Source organism: Corvus moneduloides, chromosome 2 (assembly GCF_009650955.1).
Source record: "Corvus moneduloides isolate bCorMon1 chromosome 2, bCorMon1.pri, whole genome shotgun sequence".
In the NCBI taxonomy this organism is placed as follows: domain Eukaryota; kingdom Metazoa; phylum Chordata; class Aves; order Passeriformes; family Corvidae; genus Corvus; species Corvus moneduloides.
The window spans coordinates 51,029,175-51,041,578 of record NC_045477.1 but is presented as its reverse complement, the minus strand read 5'-3'; the positions used below and the strand labels follow the sequence as shown (position 1 = coordinate 51,041,578).

The 12,404-nt window shown below is 40.3% G+C and overlaps 1 long non-coding RNA gene across 1 annotated transcript; it reads left to right on the top strand.

Annotated features, from left to right (window-relative positions):
* The first annotated feature begins 431 nt into the window (after window positions 1–431).
* Window positions 432–7,752, top strand: LOC116436429. Its single transcript, XR_004237012.1, has 3 exons — window positions 432–1,164; window positions 6,531–6,652; window positions 6,778–7,752. It is a non-coding gene; the product is annotated as an uncharacterized LOC116436429 (long non-coding RNA).
* Window positions 7,753–12,404: the final 4,652 nt, after the last annotated feature.

The following is a 12,404-nucleotide window of genomic DNA, read 5'->3' as shown; positions in this document are numbered from 1 at the left end:
CATTTATGGGAGATAAAAAAGCACAAAGTTTTCTTGGAAGAAATTCCTTTACAATTTGCACCAGCCACAAGCAGTCATGTATGATTCGCAGTAAAGGTGTACTTTAATTTTTTATATTCATGGAGGTGCCAAAGGTTCTATTCTCACCAGCCCCATAGCAGAATTAGCAAAGCTGAATACACACTCACTTAGCTGCTCTCAGGAATACATGACCTCTTTTGCAAAACTGAAACCTAAGCCTAGAATTCTGTAACAGTCTCTAAAAATTGTAACACCTTTAGGAGCTAACCCACGACAGTCAGTTCTCTTCATTATTCTCACATCTACATCTATATGGTGAGACATGTTGCTACAAATAGTATTGTTGGTTGAAAGCTTCATGTAGGCTGGTGGGTTGACTGGTTTCTTGTTCTGATTCATCTCTTGGTTACTGCCTGTCCTTGGCAAATGGGTAGGAGGCTAAATTATAATTGCTTTTCTACTGGTAAGTATATTAAATTGGATTTCTATTGACTTACTGACTTTCACAAATCCCGAAATAACTTGGAAGCTTTGAGATCCATTGTTAAATTTGCCTAAAATTTGTCAGTGACTTGTTCATCCTTGTGGTGGAACAGATGAACTAATAGCACATAACCACACAAATGTTCTTTCTCTCGAAAAGCAGGATAACAAAATATGGTTTAATATGGTTTATTTTCCATTCCACACTTCATGCTACTATTCATGGAAGATTCCATCATTTGCCCATGTCCCCAACTGCTGCAGTAATTCCTGACTACAGCTGTTCTTTATACAACTATCAGTGCATCCCTCCACATTGAGTTTCTGATAAAGCTGCAGTCCTGAGTTTCTTTAAAAGTGTATTAGTCAAATCCTTTATTATATAATACCCAGTTTGAACTAGTTAACATTTCCACTGCTGAAATCATATAATATAGTATATGTAGTATTAGGGGGAAAAAAATCATTAAAAGAAGGTTAATTCCCAACAATATGTTTAATAGGAGAGACTTCCTTTAGTTCTTAAACTCATGTTTGATTTTACAAATAAATTTTGACAAAATTATGTTCTCTTTATTTTTATAAGCTGGAGCGTTGTAAAGAAGTAGCTGTCTTCTCTAATCAACAGTGTTTGTTTCTGACAAGCAAACTTTCATTGAGGTGAGCCATTCATCAACTCATGTGAACATTATTGTAGCACTGTCACTCTGAAAGAAAAACAAATTTGAAACATTAATCTCAGCCCTTTAGTAATTGCAGCTCTGGTGTTCATTTGCTTCCATTCTAACACCTCATCAGACTGAAAATTAAAGTAAAAGTACATGCACAAGAAATGCTATAGAACATGATTCAGATCTTTCCTTTAAAAATATTGTTTGTCTCATCTTCTTGATATTGACATATTCATTTCAAAGACTGTGAATTTCTCAGTGGCAATTTCATTCATGAGATATTTAGTTGGATCTCAGTCCAGCAAGGTGCTCTGCATTAGCAAATCATAGTATTTGCATAACTGTAGCCATTTCTAGGTCAGGATGCAAGATCAGCCGTTGACACAGGCCCAGACTAGGTGTGGCAGGAGTGAAAGGATGCTATGCACTTCTTCATCCTTCACAAAAACAGGACTGATGACAGGATCCAATCCTGTCTGTTTCTGTACCTTTTACAACACTTGCTTCCCACAGAAATGAGAGAAAGCAATCCCTTTGTTTCCAGAGCATACTTTTCCCTCAGCTGTAATTGTTGACGGGAGGGAATTTTTCTTCCTATTATATTCTTCAAATTTTCTCAGATTCCATTCTCCATAAATGCCAGAAGGTGGTCCCAAATATAATATCAAAAAACAAAGAAAAAGGCCTTTATCCATGTTATTATGTCTGCCACAAGCATATGGGGAAGAAAATAAAACTGACAAAGTTTAAAGTTTTAGCTCAATTTTTATTTCAGTTCTAAAATAAATTCTAGCAATACTACTTCATTTTTGGGGTAAAAAGATTATGTAATCATTCAACTGTGAAAGCTTGAAAGAACATGCTTTAGAAGACAGACTCTTGGCTACAAAACATGGAACTATTTCAGTAAATAGGGACTGCTCTGTACCGGCATATGTTTACACTGACTCTTATAAGTGTTTTTTTTTAAATAATGAAATTATATAGATCAGAGCTGAACCATGATTGAAAGAAGAGAATTTTCATTTGTCTGCAACTGTGGCATCAAAATACTGCTTGCTTTACCATGTCCATATGAGGACTCCTGTTGTGTTTAATTAGATTATTCTCATGAGTAAGGATAATGTGATTTGTTCCTGTGCCAGGATCAGGAAGTGCTATTAGCCCCTTTCTCTTGAAAACCAGGATTTCTTGTAAGTTCAAAAAAAAAAAGAAAACCCTGGCAAATGTAAAGAGAAACGTCATCACAGCATCTAAATTTTCCCTGCTATGCATATGGATTGCACCAGATAGAATCATGGAATGGTTTGGGTTGGAAGGGACTGTGGGGCCCATTAGCTTGTGGCACAATGGACAAAGAAAGCTCTTGGTCAGACAGTCTCTGGTGCCAGAGAGTTAGTAGTCATGGCGAGGGAAAGAAGCCTCTCCCAGGATGCCTTGTTCTGTTATGATAATGTACCCCAGTTGGCTGTTGGCCCTTCGCCTTTTCCACTCCCCCAGAGCTTCCCCATTGGTCCTTGTTCCTTTGTCCTGCCTTTTCCCTGCCCCCAGATAAAACCCTAAGTTCACAGATGTTCTCATCTTTGCCTCTGGACCTTTCTACGGTGTAGGGGCGGTAAATGCTCCTGTGGGAACCCACGCAAAGAGCCTTCCTGCCTCTTTGCTGCCGACAATATTACTGAAGCTGTCCATGCGTTTGTGCATGCACACGTGTGACCCCACAGAGCTGGACAGAGACAGTAACAAGGGACCTTAAAGATCATTTACTTCCAAGCCCCTTCCATAGACAGGAATACCACTCACTACACCAGGTTGCCCAGGATCTCACCCAACCTGGCTTTGAACATTTACAGGGATGGGGCATCCACAATTTCTCTGGGCAATTCATTTCACTGTCTCACCAGCCTCACAGTGGATTTCCTTCCTAATATCTAATCTGAACCTACCCTCTTTCAGGTTAAAGCCATTCCACCTTGTCCTATAATTAGATGCCCTTTTGAATTGTCCCTCTCTGGCCTTCCTGTAGGCCCCCTTAAGGTTTTGGAAAGTGCTGTAAGGTCTCCCTGGAGCTTTCTCTTCTCCAGGCTGAGTGACCCCAACTCCCTCAACTTGTTGTCACAGGAGAGGTGCTCCAGTCATTTGATCATCCATGTCCTTCTTGTGTTTGGGGTACCAGAGGTGGGTACAGTACTGCAGATATGATCTCACCCAAGCAGAGCGGAGGTGGAGAGTCCTCTCGCTTGACCTACTGGCCACGCTGCTTTGGACACAGCCCAGGATATGTTTGGCTTTCTGGGCTGTGGGTGCACATTGCTGACTCATGTGCAACCTTTCATCCACCAGCAACCCCAAGCCCTTCTCCTCAGAGCTGTCCCAAATCCATTCTCTCCTCAGCCTGTATTTGTGCTTGGTATTGCCGAGTCAGGTGCAGGACCTTGCACTTGGCCTTGTTGAACTTCACATGGGAGGCACAGGCCCACCTCTCAAGCCTGTCAAGGTCCCTCTGGATGGCTTCCCTTCCCTTCAGCATGTCAATCGCATCACATAGCTCAGAGATGTTTCATTCACTGTTTTTAACTTCCACATGACAGGGTGCACTAAAGCAGAAGTAAAATAAACTAGTTTAATTTTTTGCTACTCTAACTGTAAATAACTTCTACATGCTTTTTCTATAATTTCTTACTTTAGTCTTGAAAGAGAGCAATATTAAAAAAAATACCTTGTAGGTATTTTTTGAGGCAAGTTGTTACATCCTGTGCAATTTCAGAAACGCTGTAACAGACCTTCCATGTGAGATTCTCTACATTTCAATCACGGTGAAGCAGATGAAGACAGTATGACTTCAAGAAGTTATTTTGTTTTTATTGAAATAGGTTATCCAAATAATTCGGCTGAAATTTTTTAAAATATAGGTATTATCTATAAGAAATTTGTATTAATTTGTATTAATCTCTCTGATTTTAACACTCAGAGTACAAAAAATAAAATAGACATTATGTTTGTTCTCATGGTTATAAATTCTACTGAGAAGAATTCATTAAACATAAGCTTTTAGAGTAAAAAGAGGTAATAGTCTGAGAAGTAGTTGAACAGTAACCAGATGAACATAAAACAGAACTTTTACTTTTAAATGACAATATGTATTCAGTTTTTCTTTTTCTTTACTTAACTGCTTTTATTAGGGTGTAATCATAATAAAAGTTGCAGAGATGTAAATAGCAGGATTTGTATGTTTGATTACAGAAAACATAGTAGCATGATTTGTTGCAGTAATGCATAGCTTAGGTTCTTGGCTTTGAAAGAGTTTATTCTGTGATTGTTTCACAAATCATGCTTTGAAACTACGAGTTTGAGCTGCTTATTCCGTTTGGACATTTTATTCTCACCTTTCTTATATTTTGCAAGAGTAACCATGACAGCCTTTTTAGTAGTGAAATTAATACAATTTTTGGTATTGATGTTATTATTAAATAAATTATTATGAAGGCCAATTATTAATATTGACCTCTTTGTTGGTTCTCCATAACTGATTTTTCATTTCATTGATATTGATATCTCGACTCCTTGATCTGTAGATGCCTCAATCTGTGTTGTTGGCTCTTGCATAATGGGAATGTGGTAACATGAGGGCACATAAAGATTTATTTTCTAGACAACATTTAGGATCTTAAGAAAAGTCCTTCTGGTCTCCTCTCCTCCTCTTATATTCTCTACTCTTTGTCAAGCACTCACGCTGCCAGCTAGCTTTAAGAATTACCCTTCAATGATTATCACTGTGGCCAAATCCCAGAGAAGTCAGTCCATGCTGCCATTGTTAGTACAAGACACTTTTTACAACTAGATTTCTATGAGCTTTTTTCAGCATAAAATATTAAAAAAAAAATAAAATTCTAAACTCTAATTAGGGTTAAAAACGTGTAAATTATTGTTACTTCTGACATGCTTCTTTTAGTGTGTTTCTAGACAATAACTGATGATGGAAATTAACTTTTGGTGGAAACACTGCCATAACACAATAAACTAATTGTTGCTATGAAACATATATTTCTTGAAGAAAAAGACCTAAATCATCAACAAATTATGTTTATTTTATGTGGTCTGCATGCTTTCACTTTAGCTACTTGAAACCAGAGAAACGCTTAGACAGAAAGGATGTTGGTCACACACTTTGTCTGTATGCTGCAGTATGAACAACAGCAGGAGACAAAAAGGATCACAAGCTCTTGTATGTTATTAGAAAAATTAAATTATACCTTTAAGGGCTTAACATTTATAATACACCAAGGAGGAGAGATCAACGGAAGGTTTAAAATTGATAGGCTAGTTTATCTCAACATAGTATATGCAACTGATGGCCTAATTTTATTATCAGGGAACACTCAACAGTTATTGATATATCATTGATATTATCAACAGGAACCTACAGTAACTATGAGTATTATTTGACATTATTTCACACTCTACTCAGCACTTGTCAGGATGCAGTCAGAGTCCCATTCTAGGCACCACAATTCAAGAAAAATATGGACAGACTGAAAAGGGTCCAAACCAGGGCTGCAAAGGTGATGACAGGCTGGAGAACACACCCTACAAGAAAAGGCTGAAGGAGTTACATATTTTTTCTGTGGAGAAGAAAGTGCTCAGGGGGGACCTCATCACAGTATTCTAGTACTTAAAGAGCATCTACAAAGACAGAGACTCCTTCACCAGGAGTCACATGGAGAAGACAAGTGGGAGTGGGTACAAGTTGTACTGGGAAAGTTGACATAAGAAATGAATGTTTTTCATTGAGAACACTGATTAGGTGGAACAACAGCCCCAGGGATGTGGTAGAATCCCCATCACTAGAGGTTTTCAAGATGCAATCGGACAGGGTGCTAGATAATCTCATCTAGGCTCTCTTTCCCATGAAAAGCAGGACCAGATCATCTGTGGACATCCCATTCAACCTGGGCTATTCTGTGATTTAATATTTCTATGATTATCTTCCCATTTTATGTATTTAGCTATTATATCTGTAACTCTGGAAATAGTTTATTAAAAAAAACCAACAAAACACCTAGTAAACATGTTTGTTATATTCCTACAAAGCAACTGATTTCTGAGAAGTTTTCTGAATGAAAATGCATGCAGGATTTATCCAAAGGAATTTATCTAGTTTTTTGTTTGCTTTCACTAAAATGAAAAGAAGGTGTTATTCAGGATAGTTCTTTTGTTTTCTGACATTACTGCCAAAAAAAAAAATCCCAAAAAGCACCACCACCAAAAAGAAAGCCATCTATAAGTTAGAAAAGAAAGAACTGTGAAACACTTCTTCCTCAATTTCCAAGCATTATTTATTTTTCCTTGCTTTAGGATTACCTTTCTGGATATTTTATTGATAATGGCTTAATGATTTACGTCTATGACTGTAAAAGAAGGGATGTGATACCTGGGAAAAGGATGCATTTCTGGATGTTTACAGTTTCACCAAGAAAGTAAGTCAAAATTATTACCCTGTCATCAGAATCCCAATAAGGCTTAAAGTCATGATCTTGTGTTAGTTGTCCAGCATCTTTCCTGATGTCTTATTTTATTTATTATTATTTCTCATGTCTTGCAGATTACAACTTTTAAAGAAAAAATGCCAGTATTGTTTGCTTTTATTGCTGCAACATGACACTGTTGACTCTTCCTCAGCTTGTGATCCTCTGTTGCCCCTGAATCATGTTCTGCAAAAGTACAAACAAGCTGGATGCGCCACATCCTGTATTTGTGCAATTTAGTATGTCTACTAAAAGTAATGCCCTACACTTGTGACTGTTCAGTAACATCCTGTTTTTCTCAGACCATTCCTACAGTTTGTCAGGATCATTTTGTATTCTAATCTTGTCCTCCAATGTACACAGTTGCTTCCAGCCTAGTATTGTTTGCAGATTTAATAAGCACACACTGCATTCCATCATCTAGATCATTAATGACATTATTATATAGTATCAAACCTCGGTCACCCCTGCAGAAGCACACATGGCACTGTTTTCCATGTGGACAGTGAGACACTGATATCTATTCTTCGTTGTAGTGAACAGTATTTACAGGCTTATTACAACCTTATAATAAAAAATTACATACAGATCATGATTCCAAGTCTTGTTTTCAAAATACATTCTAAGACATTCCTAGAATCTGAGCTGACAATGAGGTGCATGACATAGATTTAGGCTGTCAGGGTCCTTGGAAGTTGACCTGATCTAAATCTCCCTTCTCTGACCTCTCCAGTCCTCAACACTGTGAGTAACGTAGGTTGCTGAAGAACTTTTATCCAGTCAAATTTTGTATCTCTTCAGAGTTGAATTTTCTCTGGGAATCTTCTTCGACTGTTAGGCCATACTCATGGTTACTTTTTTCTCCTTGTACTTATCAGGAATTTGCTCTCCCACAATTTTTGTTCATTGCATCTCCTATTTTCATTGTGTAAATCCAAGCAGCCTGGCCCCATCTACTCTGTTTCCACCTACTGCGTAGTTGAAGACAGCAATTAGCTGTCACCCAGCCTTCTTTTATTACAAATTAATAAACACAGCACTCTCAACCTCTATTTATATGTCACATGCTTTCATTTCCTAACTATTTTGATGGCCGCTGATGGACTCTGCCAGTTTGTCAATGTGTTTGTTATACTGTGGACACCCAAACTTGACACAACTCTCCAAATGCAGTCATCCAAGTGCCAGGGGGAGGAGAGTAAGCACTTCAACTAACCTACTGGTGGCTATGTTCTTACTAATGCCGCCCTATTTGTGTTTAAGCTTGCATTGCTGCAGAACTGCACTGCTTATTCACACTCATCATCCTAAACCTAGGTTCCTTTCTACACATCTGCATTCTTGATAGTCAGCCTTTGCCATTACAATATTATATCCCAGATGCAGGATTTTGCATTTGCTTTTGCTGAATTTCATGAGATGCTGCCAGGTTCCTGGGCACATTCCCCCCTTCTGGTAATTTAGTTGGCTGAGCTAAAGAGTGTTGCTGGCTCAGTCCAAGGTGAGCTCCCTCATTGTAAGAGCTGTTGCAAAGCAAGACACAAATGAGGGCATGCCCCTCCATTCCCTTGGAATCTGCTTTTTATAGAGGGTGTATTGCTGTGCCCTGTGCTGCATTGCTGTTGTGAGGCATCTACATCTGTGCCTGATCTTGTACATTCTTAATCCTGACCCTGGCCCAGAATCTCTGGTTTGACTTTGGGCCTATCTAACATGGCAGTAGACCTGCCTTGTGAGTGTGGACTTTTGAGCTACACCTGTTCACTCTGTCCAGACCTGATCCTGTCCAGATTTAATAACTCAGCCTTCTGGATCCTTGTTAGTGAGATCTGCCTGTGCCTGCCTTGCTCCCAGTTAGTTTTCCCATGCTGGCAGCCAGCTCCTGCTGCTGCCTGCTCTGCCTGTCAGCAAGTGTCTCTGCCTCTTGAGGTCACTCCAAATGGAAGCCCATCCTTCCACCTTATCAACTGTTCCTCTTGGTGACATCATTCACAAAACAGAAAGTCAACTCTATCCTGTCATTCTACTCTTTAATAAAGACAGCAGTAATATCAGTGTGAAAGCCCTGAGAAAATCTGCCCTCCTGGAGGTCTGGGTCCCTGGGCTCAGGGTCAACTTAGGGATAGTGCAGTGGAGGGCTGTTCCCCTTCCTTTTGTGTCCTTGGACAGAGTGATCCCAGGCAGCTCTGAAACAAGGCCTCAGAAAAGGCCGACTCCCTTCTCATGAGAGCTCCTCAGAGCTGCAGCTCAACTGTTTGGCTCCCACCTGAGCTACAGCTCCCACTGCATTGCAGCCATACCTGTGCCTGGTTATGAGCCCTGATGGTCCAAACTTGGACCCTGATCTGTGCACTGTTTTCCTGACCTGACCTGTTCCTCTTCACTACAGACTTGCCTTGTCATGACTGCATAATATCTAGTTCTGGACACCACAGCCAGACCCAACATGCCTCACTTCGGTGCTGGTGAACTGGGTTCTTACTGTCCAGGCTCCTGCCCTACTGCCTCTGTTGTAGTACTCTGCTCCTGGCTCCCCCTTACTTGTGGAACAGACGACTTTCACTGCTTCCTTGCAATCAGCCCAGGTATCTGCCCATCCTTGAGGATTGCCACAACTGCCAGCTTGACTTTGAGGTGCTGACCAAAGCCAGGTCTGCATGCACTTTGTAGTCCATCCATCCAGTACCTCTGTTTCCTCTCTACAAAGGTACTATGGGAGATTATGTCAAAAGCTTTTCTAAAACTAAGCAGCATTCAGTGTTCTCTGCTTACCCCCAGAAGGCAATCAGATTAGTCAGACATGTCTTGTTTTGAACAACCACACTGACTGTTCCTAAACATGTTGATCTCCTTCACGTGCCAGAAATTATTTCCAGGACTTGTTCTGCAGTTTTCCTGGGGACTGGTGTGAGGCTGACTAGCCTGTTGTTCCTACAGTCTTCTTTTTCAACCTTCCTGAAGATTTCCAGTCATCAGGAATTGTCCCTTATCATCGAGACCAAAGATGATATAGAGCAGCCCTGTAGTGAGAGTGGCTAGCTCCCTCCGCAGTGCTGAATGCATGTGTATGCCCAGCTTGTTTAAATTATCATTAGCTCACTCTTCCTCTAGCGTGAGTAGCACTTGACTGCCACAAACTCTGCGGCTGGGACCAGGGACCTGGGAGGGACCAGGGACTGGGAGCACACATTGCCAGTAAAGTCTGAGACAAAGAAAGCACTGAGTACTTAAGCATTTTCTATATCCTTTGTCACTTTGCCCTCAAGTTATTCAGCAATGAGTCCACATATTACTTTTGCTTTTGTTTTACCTTTAAAAGACCTTGTCCCCCTTCAGGTCCTTTGCCAATTTGAATCCCAACTGAGCTTTTGCTTTCTCAGTTTCTTCCCTGCAGCAGTGTCTCTGTAATCCTCTTGTATAGCTTGTCGTCACTCCAGATACCTTGTCTTTACTTCCACCTTCTGTACACTTGCTATTTTGTATTTCAGATCAATCAGGAGTTCCCCGTTAACTCAGACTGACCTTCTACTGTATCTGCTTAAGTTCTAGAACACCATAATGGAGCCATTCTTGTATGTTAAGGAAGATGTCTTTGAAAATCAGTCAGCTTTCCTGGTCTCTTTTTGTTCTTCAGGACAGCCTCCGATAAAATCCTGCCAGGCAAATCCCTCAACAGGTCAAAATCTGCTCTGAGATCAAAGGTCTCTGTGCCGATTCTGGCCTTCATTGAATCTCTCAGGATCTTGAATTCCCATCAACATGGTCGCTGCAGCCCAAGATACCATTGATACTTATGTCACTGATCAGTTTTTCCTTACTTGTTAGTAGAAGACTTAGCAGATTACCTTTGCAGCTTATCTTATGTATCCCCTGTGTTGAAAGACTGTCCTCTTGGATTCCAGAAAACTCCTGGACTGCTTGCACACCACTGTGCTACCCTTGCAGCAGATCTTGGAGTGATTAAAGCCTGCCCTCTGCTCGCCCCCACCAAAAACCTGTCCCTGCAATCATGAGGCTTCTTTCTCAAGTCCTGTTCTTATTGAGGCAGTATATAAGAGATGCTTATTAAAGCTTCTCTATAATGCTGTTGCATGGCCTGATGTTCTTGTTCACCAGTGGCGTCCTTCAGTTCCACATGCACAGTAATAGAAACAACTTTCTTTCTATAGAAACAACTTTCTTTCTGTTGGTGGAAGTCAAGTGTTTCCAGCTACCACCCACTCAAATGTAGCTTCTGGATGACCTCTGACAGATCTTCATGATGAACTCGTAGACTTCCTCGCATTCACTCTCTCCAACATTATTCAGTCTTGGCAGCTTCACCTTGTAACTCAGTGATTTGAGCAGAGCACACCACATACAGCTGAGGACACCATCACTTCCAGAGTCTTGGAGAGAAGCAACAGGCATTCTCTGCAGCCTGAGACCTGGATGATTAAGACCCCTTCTGTTGAAAAAGTTCGACGACTTCGGTGGGGGAAGACATTGCAAACAACCAATGTGATTGATAGAAGCAAGCTCCGTTTATTAGCAATCCAGAGGCACTTATATAGTATACAAGCTTGTTAACTCTTAATTGGCTTAAACCTATCAAAGCGCAGTTCTGCTTCCACATAATTAGACTGCATTGGCAAGCTTCTACTACTTATGATTAAAGAATTCAGAGTTCACCCTCCCTTCTCATGGTCAGTACATCTTATCTGCACAGCTGCACATCCTCAAAACTCCCTTTTTGTTCTCAGGCCTGTTTCTCACACAAACCTTTGCTTGCAGGCCTTTTGCTTGTACAGTTCTTTTATTGATCTGGTTTTATCAATAATCCATGTCCCTGATCCTCTAATCATTTTGCAACACCCTTCCACAAGCTTTATCTCTGTCAAGACTTCTGTATCAGGAGCAGTCAGTCTGGCTCCTGCTGGGGACGACATGTTGTGGAATGCCAACATCATCATTGTGCTGACTCTTGCAGACCTGTGCTGTCTCAGAAAAAGACAGCAAGCTCCTTTGTTTTTTTCTTCTAAATTGAACCACTTCACTGACTGAAGAGTTCCTTTTTCCATATAATTTGTGGCGTTCCTGGTCAGTGGCACTCCCTAGGTTAAATAAGAAGCTCAGCACAACCCTGTTTCCCTCCCCCACACACTAGATTACCTGCCTAGGAGGCAACTTCTAATATTTCTTTTTGGCTGCTGGCCATGATACCTCCACTGTATGAACGATAACTCATTCTTTGGAAATTACTCCTACATATAGGTTAAGGGAAAAAACCCACAACTTTAGGGTGTTTTACATTTGTCCATAAAACAGGTGTTTTATAGGAAGAAATTCTGAAACTTCTTCAGCAGATACATCCACAACTGAAGTTATGGAATGGATTTGGTTGGTATTATCAATCTTTAGTCCATCTTCGTAGTACAGCAATAAAGAAGACAGTTAGAGAGAGAAAGGGGGTGGGATGTTGTTAATGAATATTGAGCTTCACTGAAGCTATTTGCAGACCTTTTTAGTGTGAGAAATTTGTCTTCACTTTCACATTTACATGTAACTTTTCTGATAAAAGTATATAATACATTTTTTCAGAAATCTTTTTTAAAATGCACAAGTTTTTTTATGGGAAAGTCCATGAATAACCTTTATTTACCGTGATACCTGATGAATTAGGGAAAGTCCCCAGTAAAACCATTCCTTCCAAAATGTCCCTCAT